This window comes from Astatotilapia calliptera, chromosome 9 (assembly GCF_900246225.1).
Source record: "Astatotilapia calliptera chromosome 9, fAstCal1.2, whole genome shotgun sequence".
NCBI lineage: Eukaryota > Metazoa > Chordata > Actinopteri > Cichliformes > Cichlidae > Astatotilapia > Astatotilapia calliptera.
Window position 1 is genome coordinate 6,429,510 of NC_039310.1, and position 23,215 is coordinate 6,452,724.

A 23,215-nucleotide genomic window follows, 5' to 3' on the forward strand; every position below is an offset into this window, starting at 1 on the left:
CATCACCCCCACCGCTGCTCAAAGTTTTTGTCAGAGCTTGGCTCTATGGGAGAGGGGAAAAAAATTTTTGTTCTACTTTCTGAGAAATGCTGGCCCCATCCTCTTTCTCTGCACCTGTGAGAGACCGAGTAACATTTTGTAAACCCACGGGGTGGTACTAACAATCTATGGTTTGACTGACTTCTCTTTGAAGATGTGAGAGTGATCCATCTCTTCAGGTGGAGGTACACCTAAGAGGACCCGTAGTCCTCGAGCAGCTCGCTCAAACAACCTGTGAGAAGTTGCTGGGAGCTGCGATGCATTATTCACAGGGTGTTACAAAGAGAAGGGTACAAGGCGATGCCCGCGAGTGATCCCATGCTGAGCTGCACTGAAGTCGCTCCCCTCTTTGTAGGACATGAAGGAACATTGACCCCACAGCATGGGGACTACCTTAGATTACAATAAACATCCAGGGAGCGCTGTGTCTGGGGTTTTTGATAAAAGGGAATTACTTTATTAGAGCTTGGGTCTTACTTTTAGAATTTCTTATTGTTTTTCTCAAATTTTATTCGATTCAGTTAATGGTGGTGGAGCAAGAAGCAGAAACGTCAGGTTAGGTTACTATACCACTTGTCACAGGATAGGTTCTGATTAAGATTTCGATTTGATCAATTCCAGATACGGCTTTTTCAGTCCTTTAAGGAAACGTTCTCTGATTCCCAGTTAAAAGTAAAAAACTGTATCCAAAAAGCTCATTCCAAAACCTGTAATGAAGGCCAGTGTCAGTTATATTAACAGAAATAATGCTCAGATATGTGACAGCAATAATGAAGTGTAGCATCATTGTGATATGGTGCTGTTACAGCTGGCTTTTTGTAGTCCTCCATATGATTATGTAAGTTTGTTGTGTAATGTAAGTGGTTTGCTGAGAGAAGGGCAGCGTGACCTCTCAGTGTGTTTTTTGGATAGAAGCCAGGCCTCGTCACCCTCCTCCTCATCCACCTCCTCCTCTGTCTCCTGCCAGGTCACCGAGGGTCAAACCAGAGTTTTTCTTGTCCTACCTCGCTGACCTCTCTCTCCTCTTGGGAAACCTCGAGTTACATCTCAGAATTAAAATTCCTGGTAAATTTAGCCAAACCAGGCCACAAGCCTCTTTTGCACGTTTGTTTTTCCAGGCCGTATCGCACGAGCGTCACCTTATTCCTCGCCAAACTGAGTTTCTCAGCGGCTGAGAAGACGGGCCCGAAAGTTCGAAGCAACGTGGTTTGTGAGCGTATCTCACTGTTCAGCGCCCCTTCTTTCCAGGGCTCTTGGGTCCCTGGGTGATGACATCATCGGCGTACTTGTGCACTAATTGAGGTTTAATGCTAGAGTAAAGCGAGTAGGGCTGTAATTTTCCCGCCCTGGACTGGAATAGAGACGAAAGCTTTTCATGTGGTCGGGGCTAATTCAGGCTGCAGTGCTGCAGCTGCGGGACACCTCACACTTTTGTCCTCCTCTTTCTGTCTAGAGATTAGAAAAATATGGAAAGCAATATGACGGGCTTGGCAATGCCCAGGTTTAGACATACAGAGGAGCTCATATGAGGAGGCACCGCCTCATAGGTAGGTGCATTTAGGTGTAGTTGAGTTGGGGCACACTCGTGTCTAAAAATTGGACTTTTAAATCAAAGTTAAGGTAGTAGGTTTTCCACAACTTTTTAAAATTAGGCTGGGAAGAAACACTGCATCGATGAACTACAGTCACCCCTAATGATAAACAACACAACACCGCATGTTTTATACAGGCTGTCATTACAATCGTATGTACACAAAGCCTAGGTGTAATGGTGTTCATCCTCCCATCTAGGCAAACACAAATACACATGCACACCGACACAAACACAGAACTCAACTTGCTCTTTATCCTATCCGCCATATCAGGGGCTGTATAAACATCAGGTCTGTTTGAAGTAGAAGGCCTTAATCAAGTGTAATCACCGGCATCACTTGCTGGTTACGGGGCTGAGAGGGGACGGGCAGAGAAGGAGGGCAAGACCTGCAGAGACACCTGAAAGCAGCAGGATAGACCAGAGCCGGTGTAATGATCCATATGACAGCAACAGATAACTGCTAACACCAAAACAACTATCATGTAAATCTCTTTGCTTTTACGTATTAAGCTTCTAAGCTGTAATGTCTGTGGACATAAATGAGAAATGTTTAAATCTTGACTTGTGCTGCTTTTCTTTCCTCTAGGTGGCGCACGTTGGTGGCATGTATAGAACTGGTTGGATAATCCCCCCCCTTCTGCAACCTGCAAATTTAAGCGTGCAAGAAAATTTGTAAGTTCCAAAAGACTTTGATCACGTAGAGCAAACCACTCCTTAACATATTGTTTCGTGGGTGACAGCGGTTGATTTCACAGTAAGAAGCTTCTGCATTTTTATTTCAAGGAAAAGTTGTTCAGACTTATTGCATATTTGAACTGGAACTTCAACACAACACAGAGTTTGACATTGAAATTTCTTCTATTTATCAAAAAGTTGGCAACATTTTTCACCTTCTCACCAAGGTTCTTGTCGATGGCTCGTACCTCTGTTCGGCCTCGTGCAGGTCTACAGTCCTGTCATGTCCTTTGTCAGCTCTTTGGTCTTGCCCATGGTGGCTGGAATGGAAGAAGTTTTTTCTGTGGACAGGTGTGGTTTATACCCAAAGTTCAGATCAGATCTATTTGTAAGTGGTTGATTGGTTGATTGACTGTATAGACTAAGAACCTTCATAGTGTAGTGGTTTATACATTTGTCTAATGAGCAAGAAATCCACGCTTCAATTCCCGATGCTACTCCTCGAGGGGCGGTGACCCCCATCAGAGATCAGTCGCTGCTGAAGTGGCTCTACTAAAGCATGTGGACTGGAACGAGCAAGAGACCGACCCACTAACCTACCCACCTGCTGAACAACAGTCACCACAGTAGGCTGTATACACGGACAGACAAAGAGCTTATTGCATGATTTTGTCGGCCTGTTTTCTGATACATCGGTATTGGCATTTATATCAGACAAGAAAGGTAAAGAAGAGATGGGAGGAACCGCGCTGTGAGGGTTGTGTAGTAGGTCCATCATGACCAACACCCAGCTGATCCAAGCAGAGTCGGGCAGAGTGTAAATGAGTAATCTGTGACTTGTTGTGACAAGATTACTTTTAAACTGCAGCTTCATTTTATCTTAATTTCAAAATTAGTCGAAATGTGAAGATTACAGTTGTCGTCTGCTGAACGTGGTCCTAATACTCCTCCACAGACTATTTAGATTTCAAAACAACTTTGTTTAACTTCTTGTCTCCCTGATAAGAGAGCAAAAGCATCTCGTTTTCATTCAGCCATCTAAACACTCGAGTGAGAACTTCTCCACGATAAATCAGAAATGATGCACAGCAGTGCACCAACACTTCAACAGAAGCTTTTTGGCATGCGGAAGCTGAGCGGCCAGCCCTCGTATGGAGCACTTTTCTCAAGTGAGAATGGAAATAAGCAGTAGATGTCATTGCACATAGCATATCGGTGCCTCTGTAATGTACAGTGGCCCCGAGGTGCGATTTAGAAATGAAAGAATGTTTTGTGATTAACTCTCGGCACAGGCACGCACACATACACACACTGATTCCATTGTACCAGTCGGGTCTAACTGGCCTACGCCTGCGCCAAAGCCTGTTAACTCCAATCCAGAGCGTAGAGGCTGGTAATGAGCACTGTCAGAGCTGACATAACAACCTCCCGCTCTGGGCCTGAACGCTGGAGTCAGAGAGAGAGAGAGAGAGTGAGTGTGTCGGTCTGCGCCGGGCTGATCCTGATTCAGCTGCAGACTGATGGTCAGACCTCACCAGTCTAGTGTAATGTGTGCTAAAAAACCCCCCGTCTCCTTTAAATTCAGACTTTCTTTTCTACAAACTGTGACACATGGTGTGAGGTTAGACTTAAATGGCGTTAAAACTCAAAGTATGAAAGACTTTACTTTTAATTCCCCCATACCTGGAAAGAATTACACTCTGCTTTGAAGCTTATTACTTAAGCTTTTAGACCACCTAATCAGAAGGAATTAACTGTTCTTTGAGTGCAGCTGACTTTGAGTTGAAAATAAAGGGTCAGTGTGATATTTATATTCTAAAATATATATGAAGAAAATGCTAAAGATGCTTATTGTGTGCTTTACTCAAGCTTGCATAAACGTTTTCTCAGACGTGCCGTGAGTGCACTCTTGAGATATGAGGTGTTCTGTACTGTCGCGTATTTGTCCTCAAGGTTAGCATCCCGGCTCATTAGAATCAGCTTGTTTTGAGCGGATGACTCGCTGTGTTGTCTGATTCGAGTTGAGGCAGCAAGAAAACAAATGCAGCCCTCACGTTCCAGCATCGCGTGTCCTGGCCTCCTATTTCTCAATAATTTATCCAGACAACTAGAATGATTATTATATGAATATGCACTAAAAATTCCATTCTTGTGCTCTTTCTCTCCAAGTTTGTGCATGTCAGTGTGTAGAGAGTGCGAGCGAACACGGAGCTGTGTGTATGCAGCACTTTTCCGCCTGAAACAAAGGAGGTGTCAGAGCGAATTAGCCCCCCTACAACTGAACGCCCAGAGAGCTTAGAGATGCACCACAGGTTCTGCTGAGTCGCACATGAGCCGCGGTGTCTGCTCCCCTCCTCCTCCTTTTGCCCCACCCCTGCCCCATTCCCCCCCTCCGACTCCTGAGTTGCTCTAACAAGGTTGTTGGAGGAGGATAAGGCGTGTTAAATGAATAATTTACACAGAAGAGCGCTCCTTATTTATTTAATACGGCTGGATCTGACTGAGTGGGCAGCCTGCGTCCCCAACTGCTGAGACACTGTTGGCTAAACGAGCACTCGCTCAGCTTAATGGAGGGTCAAAGCGACAGGCGTTTAGAGCGAGCGAGGGGTTGCAAGAGAGAATTTGTTGATATAGTGTGTGTGCGCGCAAACTTCTGAAACAGGCCATGCAGAGCCATGCTAGGGTGTAAACCTTGTCACTCCTGTGCAGTCTGTTATCACACCAGTTTGCTCTTTAAATTTCTGATCAGCTAGCACAATATTTCTCCAGATAATTAATGGAATACATTTATGCTTTTTCAACATTAAATTAAATCAATGGGATTTTAAATATTTCATGTATTTTTTTTTTTAGTAGTTAAAATAAGTTAAAGTAATTAAAATAATTGCAATTTATAGATTAATTTTACTCAAGGTATTCTCACTAATTATTTTTATTGTCTCTAGATATAATAACTTTATTTTTTACACCATAATCACAGATTAGAAACAAGAAGGGTGATTGTTGTGTTTGTTTTAATGCTAATTAAAATATCTTAAAGCTAAAACAGTTTCAACCCTGCTAGTTAGCGTGCCAGTTAGATAGCATATTTAGAGTTATTGAGGCTATTGAGTCTCTCTAGCTAACTAGCTAGCTAGTTAAATTTGGCTACTATAACAAAAAAAAGTCAGCTTTTTGCTCCTCACATACTAGTACTACAGCAAAACTGAATTAGCTGTCTGCTAAGATGGGTTCTTTATTTTTGATGCAGAGTAATAATACAGTTTTGACCTTGCTAGTTAGCTTGACCGTTAGCATATTCTGAACTACTGTGTTATTAGGTGGGGTAATTATTATTATTAATTGTTGATTGGCTTATTTTTCTCATTTTATTTTATTTTTTTAAATAATTCTTTAAACTTTATTCTTTATTTCCTGTTATTTATTTTTTATCCCACATTATAATTTTGATCCCTTTGGGACTCCATAATCCACCACATCTGTGTCACCATTTACCAAAATTTTGTGATTGCTTTGACTTTGTCTATAAAAATGAGTGAAAGGGTTGATGTGTCTTCACAGGAGGAGTGCGGAGACTGGGGGGAGGGGACCACAACCTGGGCACCAACCAGAAAGTGAGCAGCTGAAAAGGAAGGAAAGATCATCCAATCGGTAAACACCTCAGGTCTACGTCAGTTGTTTTAAGATAAACTTTATTGACCCCATGCAGAGACATTGAAGTGCTACACCAGCACACAGCAAAACATTGTACCTGCTGCTTTCAGCCGATGACTTAAAAACACTAAGAAGTTAAGGAAAGTTTGAATTAAAAATTGGACTAGAGAATGAAATTATGGTAAATGGCCTGTATTTATATAGCGCCTTACTAGTCCCTAAGGACCCCAAAGCGCTTTACATATCCAGTCATCCACCCATTCACACACACATTCACACACTGGTGATGGCAAGCTACATTGTAGCCACAGCCACCCTGGGGCGCACTGACAGAGGCGAGGCTGCCGGACACTGGCGCCACCAGGCCCTCTGACCACCACCAGTAGGCAACGGGTGAAGTGTCTTGCCCAAGGACACAACGACCGAGACTGTCCAAGCCAGGGCTCGAACCGGCAACCTTCCGATTACAAGACGAACTCCCAACTCTTGAGCCACGATCACGAAATTATGTGATGGCTGTAGAGAGCAGGGTTTACTGTCATTATGTTAGGATTTTAAAACATTTTAGAGATATCAGAAAATGTCAGTCGTGTTCCATAATTAAAGATCGGCTCTCATTCTAGTAGCAGAGATGGATTAATCAGGGTATGGCAAAAATCCCTGAAAGACCTGGGTAGCTCTGGGTTTCCTCCTCCTCATCTTCCTGTGGACAGAGACGGTCTCACTCAGCAGAAGCATCACAGCACCACAGTTCTTGTGTGTGTGTGTGTGTGTGTGTGTGTGTGTGTGTGTGTGTGTGTGTGTGTGTGTGTGTGTGTGTGTGTGTGTGTGTGTGTGTGTGTGTGTGTGTGTGTGTGTGTGTGTGTGTGTGTGTGTGTGTGTCCATCCCAGGGGAATGAAATCCCCCAGCTCACACTGACCTCATTATAAAAATAGCTCGTCCATCCAGCCATCACATATCCCACATTTCCCCTCTCTTCCTCGGCCTCTTAGATACGTGGCAGTCCTCCCTACCTTCCTCTTTCTCATCTCTTCATCAGTGTTTGAGGTGGACTTAACGTGAGATTAAAAGCTTATGCAAGTCCGTGTAACGCCAAGGTTTCCTTCCCCTGTCATTAGTTTTGTGTCCCTAATCTGGGGATGTCTTTTAATCATGCAACATCTCAGAGCAACATTAAAGATTGCGTATTACATAATCAGTTAACGCTGCTTCTTGGTAGGGTAGAGATTCCAAGCTGTTTCGACGTTTTTCCACAGACTTCCTGTCTTTTCTTTTACCTGGTCCACCGCCTGCCAGAAGAGAGGAATCCCTCCCACTGGAGTGAGCAGCGTCTGGTTAATTTAACAGCAGCATCAGTGATTATTACAGTCCGAGTTCGCCTTTGATCCTGCCAGACAGCATTTGTCTTAGTTGGGTTTTATAATCCAACAGAGACTCCTTAGCAGATGCTCGATTTATGGACTGTGAACAAAGACTGAGATAGACAGACAATTTCTGAAGACATCATACATGGAGATAAAGGCGATTTGACCATTCCTGCTGAGGTTTAGTAAAGCTCACAGTTAAACACAGTCACCAGTGGGAGATGTTTGTCAGCCACTGAGCCACTCTGCTGGAGCAGCTTAGGCTACTGCAGGAATAATCATTAGAGTGCAAATGATTACAAATCACTTTGTTCTACAGTTTGTTATTTTTTTTTTTTAGAAACAGAGTTATAGTGTACTTAAACATTGCAAAATTACTGTTTCTCAGGAAACTAATTTCTGGTGCATTTAACACTTAAAGAGTGTGTGTAATAAAGAAATCAAACAGTTTAACAAACTTAGGAAATATGAACCTTATCCAGTAAGTCTTTTGTCACAAAGGCTGTCACTTTGAATCTGAATGCTAAGCTTTAAAACACGCAATCATAGGCCGCAGAATGAAATCTGAGCTGATGTTCGAGCGCAGTAGCTTTTTGCAGACAGAAAGATCTTCTTTTCTCCTCGTGGATCTCTGCCTGCTTTGAGTTTCGAGTAGTGTTGATAAAATAATGATTTTCCTTTTGAATTTTTAAAAACGCCTCATTCTGAGTATTTTGAAATCATTTCAGGTTTCAATTTTACATTAACTGTACGCCCATACATTCACGCTTTCTACACGCACACACACATTATCCACACAGCCTGAGTACAGAGGAGGAAATGGTTTATCTCAGAGGCTTTAAAAAAATGCAAAACCTCGACAAGTTCATGAAATGTCCATAAGAAAGTATAAAAACATTTTTATATCCCAGTTTTTTTATTCCATGCTATCAGAAATTCTGGAATAGTGTCTCTACAGAACATGATCCATAATGTTCTTGCAGGGGAGGGTGCTGCTGCCGATGATTGTGATTGATTAAGCAAACACGCTGTCATTTCATAACAAAAGCACCCACAGCAAACACAAAGCCCAGTGTCTGGCACAAGCGCTGATAGCACACAAACAATTATCACATGCAGCGGAGCAATCTGAAAAATGACTGTGTGGGTTGCTGTATGCAGTTATGTGCCAACATAACAAGCATTAGGCTGATTAGAATTCCGACATCAAACTTCCTATAGAGTAAAGTTACCTCGGTTTTTTCCCCTTGCCTGTGTAGAAATGGACTGCAAAGGCTGCTTTGGCTTCTCAGTCTGTTGGACATAAAATCTTGGGCACAATTGCTGTTAGCAAAATCATGAACCTTTCTGTAAGAAGGAACTTTCAGTGGGAGTAAAGCTACTGACCAGAACTCCCATTCAAGATTCACCCATTGATCTGTCTCACCTTGGATTAGACGGTTTCATACAAAACAATAGTCACAAGTCAGCAATGCACATACTGTGTTTTAAAGGTCACTTAGAGATTTATTTAAGATCAGGTCCCTTTTATAAATGGTTCCATTTGGTTTCTGTTATATGCTAGTAGTTACTGTACGTAAAATAATATAATAGAAGTTTAAATTTTAAAGGATGCAGGTCAATTTGTTAGCTTTAATGTGGATAAAAAAACGAATTATCAGCCGAACAAAGAGGATAAACTGGAATTATTAGCATAAAGTGTGTTTGGCTAGCTAAAAGTATAAATGGTTACATTTGCCAGCTAAGCATCAAATAGTGGACCTGGCTAACAAGGTGAATGGATGAATTGTTACAACTTCTGGCTGCAAATGATGCAAAGGTGTGCCGCGAATGGTCCCTACAGACAAAGATTACCTGTTATATGTAGCAGTAACTAAAAGGCTGGATCCAGTTTATAATGAGCACATTTGAAAGTCACAGTTGTTGTTAGTAACAGCGTTCCTGAGCCCATGTGACGTGCTTGTTGAATCCCAAAGGTTGGGATGCAATGTTTTAAGTGATGCAATGAGGTACATTCACCACTTGTGTGAGTGTACTTGTTTGCGTTTACCTCTCCTTTGTAACATTACCTTCTTACCTACACATCCTGCAGCTTACCCCCCCCCCCCACCAGAAAGACAATTCAACGTTAAATATGGAAAAGCTGCCTCACATTGACCTGTTTTTGTTTTAACTGTTGGATTCATCTGCATTTCTTTTGATCTCACACTGGGTCTCAAGGAGCAGGCGTCATTAAGAAGGTTCACACAACATTTTTTCTTCCTCTCAACATGGCCAAAGCTCCAGTATGTGAACCCTTCTCTGGCAGTGCCCTTTACTCCCCTGCAAGCCCCTTAAAGTCCTCTGCTTTGCTACGCTCCCTTTGCTTCAGTGCTTCAGTTGGGTTGAAAGCCAAAACCATTCTTGTCTGTCCTTCACCGCTAATCTGACGTGTTCGTGTGTTGTGTTGCCCTTGGGGTGGGTTACCTCCACCTCCACCCCCTCCATCTCATCTCTTCTCCTCCCCACCTTGCTGTTTATCCATCTCTGGGCTCTTCGCGTCCCTGAACCTGCTCTAATTAGCATCCCACACAACACTGTTTATTTACTCAGGTACTGGCAGAAGGGGAGGGAGGCGCGAATGAAAGGGAGAGTTGGAAAAAGGAAGGATGAGGCAGAGAAAGCTGGGAAGTGAGGGAGGGAAAGAGAGGGCTAGGAAACAGGAAGAGAGGGAGAAATGATTCAGAGAATCAAAGAGCTCTGAGACTCTCTCATACCGGATGCATGGCGTAATGATGGTTAGAGAGACGTGATGCAGAAAGTCAAAAGTGAGAGACAGAAATCTTTCCCGCCTCTCCACGCCTCCTCTCTGCCATTTCCAGTGTTTCATCTGAGATGCAGAGTGCCTAAAATTAGCAAGCTGGCAGCTTCCTTCCTTCCTCCCTTCCAGGGCCCCATTAAAGTTCTCCCATTGCGTCGAGTGATCATTAAGGTGGGTCTGGGAGTGCAGGTGTTTTCTTAGCACCCCAGTCAAGGCTGCAGTGGCATCACTTTTCTTCATCGGGGCCAGCGTGAGCAAAAACTCTATGCAGTCTTCATTTGCGGGAGTGTTTGAGCTTTCTCCTTGTGAGTAATGAACATCGCTCAGTCTGTCAGCAAGGATGGAGGAGCATATTAATAAACAATGGACAAAGGAGCAGCAGAGAATAGATAGAAGTGGACAGGCCTTGTTGTTTGAACATCTATGTGTTTGACAATCAGGCGGTTGTACAAATCTTGCGCTCAGTGTCTTGTTCTTTGGTCATGTTACCCTACCCCTTAATGCTCTGTGTCATGCACCGTTATCCAGCTGCCAGTGAATATCTGTGAGATGTCAGGGCTCAGATTGCTGCTTAAATGGACTGGATTGTACATAATCTCACAAGATGGGTAGTCTTTCCTTTTAAAAAGAATTAGATAAAAAAAGAAAGCTCAAAGTTCAAAGCCTTCATGCTTTAATAAGTCTTTGCAGTCTGCCAGGCACTGGGTATGATTGTGGTGTTGCGAGGTCACCAGGTGAAGGTTAAAGGATTTGACACCCACTTCGCTGGACGTCTGTTTTTGCTTGTGCCCGATTCACTGTAAACCTACTTGACTGTGCAGCTTAGCGATTTTGAAATTTCAAACACTGCGGCCTCAGTTGCACCAGTTCCAGCTGGCTCTTTGTTGCATGACTAAAGCCGCTTTCACGCTACATCCCTGAACTTTTATTGGACTTACCCAACAGAGGTGCATGTGGCAACACAAATGTTCCACTGGACACTAAACAGTCTTTAACCAGCAGTCTCCTTAGTACAAAGACTGCGAGAATAGTTCAGCTTCGTGCACTTACCTGAGGATGCATTCAGGGTTTTTTAACCACTTTTCAAATCTTTTTTTCTTGAATGTTGCAGGTCAAATTTCTGGTGTCACAGAACAACAGTTTATGTAATTTCTATTTCAAACTAGACGACTCAGAGTAAGCAAAAGAGAGATCTGATGCCACAGCAGCCACCTAGGCGACCTTCTAGTACAGGGTGGGCCATTTATATGGATACACCATAATAACATGGGAATGGTTGGTAATATTAAAGTCCTGTTTGTGGCACCTTAGTATATGTGAGGGGGCAAACTCCTCAAGATGGGTGGTGACCATGGTGGCCATTTAGAAGTCGGCCATCTTGGATACAACTTTTGTTTTTTTCAATAGGAAGAGGGCCATGTGACACATCAAACTTATTGGTAATGTCACAAGAAAAACAATGGTGTGCTTGGTTTCAACATAACTTTATTCTTTCATGAGTTATTTACAAGTTTCTGACCACTTATAAAATGTGTTCAGTGTGCTGCCCATTGTGTTGGATTGTCAATGCAACCCTCTTCTCCCACTCTTCACACACTGAGGAGAAATGCCAGCACAGGCATCCAGTATCCGTAGTTTCTGGTGCTGCACATCTCGTATCTTCACACCATAGACAATTGCCTTCAGATGACCCCAAAGATAAAAGTCTAAGGGGGTCAGATTGGGAGACCTTGGGGGCCATTCAACTGGCCCACGACGACCAAACCACTTTCCAGGAAACTGTTCATCTAGGAATGCTCGGACCTGGCACCCATAATGTGGTGGTGCACCATCTTGCTGGAAAAACTCAGGGAACGTGCCAGCTTCAGTGCATAAAGAGGGAAACACATCATCATGTAGCAATTTCAAATATCCAGTGGCCTTGAGGTTTCCATTGATGAAGAATGGACCCACTATTGTTGTACCCCATATACCACACCAAACCATTGCTTTTGTTGTTCCAACAGTCTTGGAGGGATCCATCCAATGTGGGTTAGCATCAGACCAATAGCGGTGGTTTTGTTTGTTAACTTCACCATTCACATAAAAGTTTGCCTCATCACTGAACAAAATCTTCTGCGTGAACTGAGAGTCCTGTTCCAATTTTTGTTTTGTCCATTCTGCAAATGATCTGGGTCATCCTCGTTGAGATGCTGCAGTAGCTGGAGTTTGTAAGGGTGCCATTTGTGAGTAGCTAATATCCGCCGAAGGGATGTTCAACTAATGCCACTCTCCAGTGACATGCGAGTGGCGCTGTGGGCTCTTGCTGAATGAAGCTAGGACAGCCACTGATGTTTCTTCATTAGTGGCAGTTTTCTTGCGTCCACATTTTGGCAAATCCAACACTGAACCAGTTTCACAAAACTTAGCAAGCAGTTTGCTAACTGTAGCATGGGAGATGGGTGGTCTCGTAGGGTGTCTTGCATTGAAATCTGCTGCAATGACCCGGTTACTGCGTTCACCAGATATCAACACAATTTCAATCTGCTCCTCACGTGTTAACCTCTTCGACATGTCAATGGCTGTGAACAAAGAGAAACTTGTAAATAACTCATGAAAGAATAAAGTTACATTGAAACCAAGCACACCATTGTTTTTCTTGTGACATTACCAATAAGTTTGATGTGTCACATGGCCCTCTTCCTATTGAAAAAACAAAAGTTGTATCCAAGATGGCCGACTTCTAAATGGCCACCATGGTCACCACCCATCTTGAGGAGTTTGCCCCCTCACATATACTAATGTGCCGCAAACAGGACTTTAATATTACCAACCATTCCCATGTTATTACGGTGTATCCATATAAATGGCCCACCCTGTATACTTGTTGGAGATTGGTGTCCACAGTGGGGCTTGCCAAATCCTGGTTTGCTTCCTTACTGGTGAAGGCAGCTTCTGCTGCTGTACATCTACGAGTATCAATACTTTTATGTGTTTAACCTACTGTACCTGTGCCTACTACCAGGTAAACAAAGCTAAGAGATCTTGTCAATGACGGTTCTTCTTTGTGGATTTCAGTGCAAATAGTGCAGTTATGTAGTTATGCAGTACTGTGAAGCACTATGGTCAACACTGTTGTTTTAATATGTGCTATATAAATAAATTTTGATTTGATTTTGATTTGATGTACAGTCTTGGATGGCAGTTTCTTAACTAAAATGGTCCCAAGTGGCTGTCCTGTAACACGTCTTGTCATCTCTGACAGCTCTCGTCCCTCTCTTCTTTCCTTTTCTCCTCCAGCTCCCCTCTGCTTTTCCACCACTGTTTAGTGCTGTTTGACCTGCTCAGAAGGGCCCAAATGTCACAGCAGAGGGAAAGGTCAGGTAAAGGTTTTAGTGCTGAGCAAAGTCTGGACGGCTAACACAGCGCTGGATGCCCGAGGGCGTCGAGGCGGGGGAGGAGGGCCACGTTAACACTTCCGACCTTGAATACACACACACCTACCTCTACACAGTTACGTGCACTTTGACACACTGCTGTCACCTCGCATCCGTGTCGACGTCACTCAGCTCAGAGCCGGGAGCCACATCAGCTGCGTGCAACGTGGCCGCGTCTGTTTATGTGTGCTCGTACGCTCATTTGGGTCATCTGCAAGCACGGATGATTGAGGACGCTATGGCTTCCCGGGGAATGACGCATGGCCTCGCTGTGGACATCGGGTCACAGGTCGCTGGCTGTCGGGGGTTTACAGGATCCTGCTTTTAAAGGGCAGGACCTCCATTTTTTTACTGACCACTTTGGAATCCTTTTGAATAGAAAATTATTTGGATTCATATAAAAAGGACGAGTGCGTACACTTCCTTATTTTGCAAGTGAATGAAAGCAAAACACCGAGAGTCTGAGTTCAGTGTGTTCTGTACGGTGAATGGCAGATCAGTGGTGGGATTTCTTTATTGATTAATCTACATCCACATGCAGGGCAGAGCAGCCGGATCCTAATTGGAATGGATTTCTCTCTTGCATTGATTTGCTCAGGTGACAGTGGATGACATATGTGTGTGTGCGTGCGCTGAATACCATATGGTGTTCTGATGTTCTGTCTTACAACAGCTTTCGCTGTTTGTTGTCCGGTGAAGAGGTGAAAAGGAGCAGCTGGATGTTGGCAGCGTGTGCGCCTCTTCTTTGGCTCTCTCATTCAGAAGCACTCTGAGATAAAGCAAGAACACTGACTTCATTACCCCATGACTGCTTTCATGCTTTCACCCACACACACATGCATATACGAGCTGGTGCGCAAAAATGAGTAGTTAGCATGCATGCAGGCAGAAGCAATGGAGCACAGATAACTTTACACAGGAGGGAATGATGTCATTTCCTCTTGGATGCATTTTTGGTTTTTTTTTATGTTTTTGCATCTTAACAAAGGCAAGAAAGGTTTATCTTTTTAACTAACTCTCTCACATTTACTTATCCCACACATAATGTGTGTGTGCGTGCAAGAGAGAGGGGGCTACTGAGAGATGGCCGCTGGACATGGCTTCTCACAGCCGACTGGCCCCGACCCCCCATGATCTGCTCTCTTATCTAGTCCAGATCCTGGCCTTTCATCTGGGCTAAAACCTGGGGGAGCTTGGCCTCTGCTGTTTTTTAAGTCTTCTCTCTCTCTCTCTCTCTCTCTCTCTCTCTCTCTCTCTCTCTCTCTCTCTCTCTCTCTCTCTCACACACACACACACACACACACACACACACACACACACACACACACACACACACACACACACACACACACACACACACACACACACACACACACGTGTCTCATTCCAGACCCCCTCCATCTCCAGACTCTATCTGTGAGTCCCAGATGAGCATTGCTCTCACCTACAAGAAGAGATAACAAACCTCACACTCCTCTGCTCTCCTTTCCCCAAAATACTTCAGATTTGATTTCTTCAAAACTCACTGTGAGGGGAAAAAAAAGAAATTACCTCCCCTTTCTCCCTTTCTTATTGTCTGCTTCGTTTTCATGTGAGAATTGGGTTTTTTTAATGTTTTTTTTTTTCTTTTTTCGAGATGTGGTTGTTGTTATGTTTGGGTCCTTGCCACCGCCTTCATAGATAGGAAGAAAAATGCTGCACTCTGCAGTTTAAACAGTAGTTGTTTGGCTAAAAGCGAGACAAAGCAGAATCACAGAACGCATCGGGGATGCTCCCCAAACACGGTGCTCTTCATGTTTTGACACTGAACAAAGTGGCGCTTTCAGCTCTCACTAAATTGCATTACTGCCTAACAATAGGTGGGTTGTTTTGGCTGGTCGGCCAGTCGGTCTTGGCTGGACCAGATCTTCATGTGACCAGCGTTCAGCTGTGAGAGCATGAGCTGACGTTTTTGTGTGTGTGAGTAAAGCGTCTGCAGTTCATACCATGTCATTCCATTCCAGGTGGATGCCTGGCCCGTCCCCACTCTGCCCTGCTGCTCACCCCTGACCTGTTTCCAGCATAAACACCAGATCCTCACCTCTCACCCCTCTGGCTTTACCTGATAATCTGTCTCTGTGGAGCAACCCCCCTCTTTCTCACACACACACTATCATTTTTCTTCTTTCTTCCTTAGTTTCTTACATTCTCTCCAGAAACCAGATTTCTGCATCACCCTAGCAGTGACCTCTGACCCCAGTCAGATCGGAGCAGTTGGCGTTTTGAATCCAGCAGCAGTTTGAGTAGCATCAGTGACCTGCTTGCACATTTGTCTCTTAGCCTTGTTGTGTTATGCCCCCTCGAGTCAAAGCTGCATAACAGTTAAGGTGAATGGGGTTCGCATTCGAAGACATTTTTCTTTACGGGAGCATGTCGGCCATCAGTGTGTGGATGAGTTATTTTGGAAAGTGTTCACAGGCCCTTCACGTTTTATGAATTAAATGCACTTCTTGCTTATTTTTCTGCACACAATAAATCACATTTACAAAGCAAAGACTTCTTTGTAATTACTGTGAATTTTATTTAATGAGCAATCTTTGTCACGGCACACTAATCTGAGCTTTACTGAGGTGAGTCTGGTTTACATTGATGCTAGCTTAGGTTACACGATTAGCAGGCGAACATGGCGCAAAGGTGAAATGGAGCGACCGATCCAAAGCCCTCTGCTGTGCATCTTCCACGACTTTCCTGTCCACTCTCCACTGTCTATAAAAATGAAAGGCCCAAAAAAATAACACATTAAAAAATATTATCTTTCCAATTTACATATGGCATCATCACCCAACCCCTCCTTTTTCTTTCCTTTTTTTTGGAGGACTGCACATAAGTGCACTTCTGTAGGCTGTGCTTTGTTGGAGTTTATCCATTCTCTATACGTAGACAAAGAGTGGGCACGTAGCAGGACCATCCTTGAATTAAGATCCAGCTTTCTGTTAGGATTTTTCTAATCATCCCTCAAAGATCCAAGGCAGATGGCCAAACAAAGTGATGTAACCAGATTGAAAAAGGCTTTCACTAGGGCTGCTCGATTATGGCCAAAATGATAATCACGATTATTTTCACTGAAATTGAGATCTCGATTATTTGACGATATTTATTTAACAATAACAATGTATTGAATAATGACTTTAAAGATTGTCAAAAAATAATATAAAATAGTGTGCAAATACTGATAACAGTGCAAATGTTTGCAATATAAAAAATAAATGAAAAATGTAAACATCTATGTTTAGTGAACTTTGCAGTGTTGCTCTGTGGTGCAGCTACGACACTGTAGCAAAGTTTACACACTGTGTCTACTTGATTCACGTCTGACTCCGCGAACCCATAATGTTTCCACACCACTGAAGTTTTTTTTTACCTCTCTTTTCAACCAACGGCAGTCACTCTCCTCTCCAAATAACTTCTACTTAGCTTTCCGAGCTTCCCTCGGGTCCTCTTAATTGTTGTGACGGGTGTTCGAAATGCAGAGAGGTGCGCTCGATTTGCCACACGGAGCAGTGCGAGAGTAAAGCACGAGGGAGGAGCTAATAATCGGCTTAGTCATTTTTAATGATCGTTGAAAGCCCATATCGTAATCGTGATTAAAATTCGATTAATTGAGCAGCCCTAGCTTTCACCAATAAAATGGTCAAGAAACACCATCTCCATTTGTTGCAGAGCTCCACTAGTCTGGAGAAACTGTAAGCAGAGCAGCCATCTCAAAAACTCATAGCTGATCAGACCTAGAGTGGACAGACAAAATCTGGCAGGATCCAGATATTGCTCATCACTGGGCCTAATGGGATATTTGGTTAAGTACGCTGGTGCCAGCATCATCCTGTCATGTGTAAAATAACAACTAAAGGTATCTGAAAGCTTTGTCTATCATTTGTGTGTCTACTGAAAATGACATTGCATTCTGTTGTCTTCTTTGATCAGATGTTGAGCCTTGAAATGCTTTGACCTGTGAAACAGAAAACAACAGAACTATTAAAAATTCTAGTTACACTAGCTGGATTTTATTATAGCTTGTGCTTGATTGTAACTGGACATTGCAAAGGGCTGCAGGTCTAGCTTTTAAACAACCGTTGCTCTTGATTTCTGTTCATTTGGTGTCTTTTTGTGTTTGAACACCAAAATAACCTTCTGGGGAGAATAGAGAATGATGACAGGGCAAGTTGACCGCTGCTGTTACATCAACAAGAAATCAAACCCTTGCCCACTCCTTCCTCTTTCTCATTCTCATTTTTGTCTCTTCCCTCTCCAATGTGCCTGAAGTGGAAGAAGGGAGTTTTTAAAATGCAGGTTATGTAGATAGAGGCACATACTGAGACCTGAATCAAATTATGAGCACACGGAGGGAAATTAGCAAACTGTAGAAGGGTTACAAAAATAGCTGGAAGTTTAAAAGTAGCACTTTGACATATATCTGTATTGCCTTCTGTGCAACAGTAAAGGGGTCTGTGTTGTGTCATTGACCCATTCAGTGAAGTGAATTAGCAGATGTGGCCCGAAAGTGTTTTTTAAAGTGTTGTCTTTAGGGCCTCTTAAAATGAGAACAAGTCTTAATTGTGATAACAGTACATTCAGTTCAGTTTAATATGGTTTTATCATGGCCTCCAGATGCTTTATATTGTAAGTTAAAGACACTATTATAATAATACAGAGGAAACTTCAACAATTAGATCATCCCATACGAGCAAGCAATTGGTGACAGTGGGGAGGAAAAACTCCCCTTTTAACAGGAAGAAACCTCCAGCAGAACAAGGCTCAGGGAGGGACAGATGTGGAGAGGGAGTCTGGACAAAAGAAACAGTCAGAGATTAAATCCTGAAATGAGCTAAAATGAGTCCCACAAATGAATGGAAGTTAGCATGCTAAGTGACAATGGCAGCTCTGTAAAACATTCATATATACCTACCTAACGATCAGCCACCTGATCGTTAGGTAGGTATTCAGTTTTCAGGCTTTGGATAGGTAATTTTTAGAGTGTAAATTTATACTGTTTTAAGCTTATGAACATAAACGGTGGTCATCAACTTTCAGCTCGACTCACTGGAGCCATCTTACACCAGGACAGTTTTCATAACCCTCCTGATCTCCCACCGCTGGCGCTGCTCTGTTTGCCTAGTGACTGTGCAGTTGTGCTTCAGCTGCCTACATAGGTTGAGCCTTCTCCTTTCTTTGTGTACAAAGTTGCCCAAGGATAAATTCCCTGAACAAAAATCATGAGGAAGTTTCCCCCTTTCTTTCTGTTCCTACTTCTTCCTCCTGCAGTGAATATGGTCTTATAAAACACAGCAACGCAATAACACCACAGATAGAAACTTAATTAATGTACACATTGCAGAATTAATCAACAGGTATTGCCTCAAGTCCATTCTCTCACTTTTTATACCTACATAAAGCACCCAGAGGAACGCACATCCCACAGTTTTATTCCACTCTGTGTTCTGCCAAAGTCACAGTCAAATTGGAATCAACTATCCACACAGAGGAGGAATATCTCCAGCTTTATGGAGTCGTAATGCGGTAGGGGTACTGTATAAATAATCTGTGCACAGAAACACTTCCAGCTGTTAAACAATATGCCCTTTGCCGTTTTTCTTTTCCTCTCCTCCTTTTGAGTGTGCAGGGCTTTGAGCGTGAAAGCAGGCAGGGGGTTTTGTATGGAGAAATGATTTTGTTTAAATATTTGCCTTTTGTAACACCTCCAGATTGTTGCACTTTATGCTGTTTGGTATTACAGAGTGGAGCTGGAACATTGCCTGTATCAAACGGTGCTATTAAGGTTCAGGTTATAATGTGAAATTGAGTCTGTTTACAGTTAGGCCTTTTGAAGCATTCCAGTGTAATCTGTCCCTGCTTTTGATATAAAGATAGAGTATTGATATAAATGAAGGGAATTCTGTCTTTGTTTTTAAAACCATACCTGTGGCTTTTGATTGATGGATGGAAACGCTATGGTAGATTGAGATAATAAAGACTTGCTTAAAACCTCACTCTGAGGTTATAGTTTCCCCCACTGTATCAACATAGTCAGAAAGGTGAAACACGGAGTGCAAAGCCTCATCCCCACTGGGCTACCATGAATTGTTATTTGTGAACAAGGGATGATAAAATAAACCCAGGTCTTTTTTTTTCAGGGACATCCTCGTTGCCTTTGGCCAGGTTGAGTAGGGAGCAGCTTTCACGCTCCATTGACTGATCCTTACAGGAAGTGAGGGGGGAGGTAAAAGGAGTCCCTTCACCACAGATCCTCAGCATGTACCTTGACTACATGCTGAGCCCATATCAAAGGGGGCACTCTGTCCTTAGCCTGGGGGACAGAGAGTCTGCTGTTTGGGTCTAGAGAGACATGGGTAATAGGACAGCTTGTCACACTTGTGCATATGCCTGCATTTTACACACTGCACGTTGCTGCTGTCTTGCTTGGGTTGCAAAGTAGCGACACCACAAAAAAAAAGAAAGAAAAGGAGACCGTATGCAGAGGGGTTGCATTTATATTAAGGTCCGAACCATCAACCACAATGACATGAACTCTAACCAGTTCTCACTAACAGTGCAGTGAGAATACTTAAATTTTGGCTTCTGAAAATTGTTCTTGCATCAGGAGTAAAAAATGCATCCAAAATATATCTCCCGCCCATTCTGACCACATCTTGTTGCCGTCTGTAGACCAAACCAGTTTAAGCCTGCGCACGTGCTACGTGTTGCAGCGTTGACTTTCATTGTTCATGTGGAAAAATCTTGCCTCGTTCATAGACAAAATCTGCATCCACGGGGCAAGATTTACAATACTTGAAGTCACTGATGAACACCTCGACACAAAGCAAAGAAGTCTTTGCTTTGTAAATGTGATACTTGTAAGGCAAGGCAAGGCAAGTTTATTTGTATAGCACAATTCAACAACAAGGTGATTCAAAGTGCTTTACAGAGACATTAGAAACAAGAACAAATAAAAAGCATGATTTAAAATTGAATAAAACAAGCAAATAAACTAACTAACTAATTAACAAACAAACAACAGTATATAAAATCAAAACAGATAAAATCAGAACAGTAGATAAAATCAGTAGTTAAATGTAAGTTTTGAAATTTGGTGCTTTATTCAAATGCAGCTGAGAACAGGTGAGTCTTCAACCTGGATTTAAATAAACTGAGTGTTTCAGCTGATCTGAGGCTTTCTGGGAGTTTGTTCCAGATATAAGGAGCATAAAAGCTGAATGCAGCTTCTCCGTGTCTGGTTCTGACTCTGGGAACTGATAAAAGACCGGATCCAGATGACCTGAGGGATCTGGATGGTTCATACTGGGTCAGGAGGTCATTGATGTATTTTGGTCCTAAACCATTCAGAGCTTTATAGGCCAGCATCAGAACTTTAAAGTCTATCCTCTGACGGACAGGCAGCCAGTGTGTGGTAGGACTCGACTTAAGCGGTCAAAGAAGTGCAGGAGACTGATGCTGTCCAGTGTAGCAAGTGATTTATTCACCATTCTGTGGCCCAAGAATATTTACAAAGAAACAAATAAGAAACTCAACTCTATAATAAACTCAATTCAAATAAACATAACTGAACTTAAATCAACGGAAATTAAGGTCAAACTGCACACAGCTACACTGACCTGAACCCTTCTTCTGAAACACCTGAGTTCGTCTGCTTAAATAGTCCCCTTAATCAAACACTTTCTCCTCTGGACTATTCCATTCAGTAGGTAGGTGAGATGAACATGATTATATTCATCCTCTACTACTCCTCTTGACTGGCAACATAAACTCTGGTGTAATCAATACATATCACAACATTAAATCTATTTCTTTATAAACCCTTTAAAATCAACTTTATTAAATTATAAGAATTCTTCCCCTCCTGCCCTTGGTCTCTTCCTGTGACCTCAGATGAACCCAGAAGGTATAAAGCAGGAAGTAGAACTACATTTCCTCCTTTTGCTTCTGGAAGACAGGTAGGTAAAGGTAAGTTCAAACAATACAAATTAACAGTTGAAATAAATAACATGTTAACTTAACAAACTTGCATGAATTGATTTAAACCAAGATGTTATATTATATAATCTGTAAAAGTGCAGAACATAAACAAACCCGGGATAGTAGATGTTTGCCTATTGCAGATTACATGTGAAATATGGTTAAATCAAAACAAGAATGTTAACTAAGAATGTAGACAAATGGTCTTCTCACCCACTTTGTCACACTCCCCCCCCCTTAAGACCGTTACTCCTCTGAGTCACGGGACAGGAAATCAGCAATGACATTCTTATGTCCAGGTCTATACTGGACCTGGAAACGAAAAGGCTGGAGAGATAAATACCATCTTGTTATCCTGGCATTAGTGTCTTTCATATTATGAATCCATTGCAAAGCACGATGATCAGTCTCAAGAACAAACTCTTTCCCAACAAGATAATATCGCAAGGTGTCTAGAGCCCATTTAATCGCCAATGCCTCCTTTTCAATGGTCGAATACCTCATTTCCCTTGGAAAAAGTTTTCGACTGATGTACTGGACAGGCAACTGCTGCCCTTCCTCTCCTTGCAGTAAAACAGCTCCCAGACCCACCTCAGAGGCATCTGTTTGTACTGTGAATGGAAGGTTAAAATCTGGACATTCAAATCATTAAATGCATTCTCAGCATCTTTCGTCCACCTGATCCTTGTAGGACTAGATTTTCTTGTCATGTCAGTCAATAAAGCTGCTCTTGATGAAAAATTTGGAATTAGTCGACGATACCAACCTACTAATCCCAAAAATGATCTCAACCTTTTCTTTGTGTTTGGCAAGAGTTCTGCAGCAACTGCATCCACTTTTCCAACCTGAGGGCGAATGCCTCCACCCCCTATTACATAACCCAGGTACTGCACCTCGGGCTTGGCGATGTGACATTTCTTGGCATTTATGACAAGTCCAGCATTTGCGATACGTCGAAACACATCAGCAAGATGTTTCAGATGATCTTCCCATGTACCACTATAAACAACAATGTCATCAATGTAGGCAGCTGCATATTGTTCTGCACCCTTCAACACTCGATCCACCAACCTTTGGAATGTAGCTGGTGCGCCATGCAAACCAAAGGGCATCACTGTGAATCTAAGCAGTCCACTTGGCACTCTGAATGTTGTTAAGTCCATAGATGAGTCTGTCAAGGGAACCTGCCAATAACCTTTACAGAGGTCAAGGGTAGTCAGAAATTTAGCATTTCCCAAACGATCAATTAGTTCATCAACCCTCGGCATTGGATAAGGATCAAAAGCAGACACAGAATTTAACTTAGAAAAGTTTACACAAAATCTAAGCTTAGGATCATCTTTCTTTGGTACAAGCACAACAGGGCTACACCACTCACTGTGCGATGGCTCAATGATTCCTGCAGCCAGCATCTCCTCCAGCTCACTTTTCAACTCAGGCAATAGCTTAGCTGGGATACGGCAAGTGGTATCTCTAATTGGCCGTTGGTCTGGAGAATGCAAAGTGATTTTGTGTTCAATGAGGTGTGTACGACCTGGCTTTAGACTGAAGAGTTCTTTGGTCATAAGTGATTGCACCTCCTGACGTCTTTCCAAAGGCAAATGGTTTAAATCTGGAAACAGTTTTGACAGCTGAAGAAGGGAAGTACTGCTCCTGAGGCTCTTC

General features: G+C 42.8%; 1 protein-coding gene across 4 annotated transcripts in view; it reads left to right on the forward strand.

Moving 5' to 3' along the window:
• The window catches only part of znf438 (zinc finger protein 438), a 60,149-nt gene that overhangs the window by 24,972 nt on the left and 11,962 nt on the right, over window positions 1-23,215 (forward strand). For 2 of the 4 annotated variants that reach the window (XM_026179108.1, XM_026179112.1), the window contains exons 2-3: window positions 2,220-2,305; window positions 5,870-5,959. The gene's annotated coding sequence lies outside the window, so the exon portion shown is untranslated. Of the gene's footprint in view, window positions 1-1,904; window positions 2,116-2,219; window positions 2,306-5,869; window positions 5,960-21,525; window positions 21,539-23,215 lie in introns of those variants that run through there. The other 2 variants (XM_026179109.1, XM_026179111.1) reach the window with 2 other exon arrangements.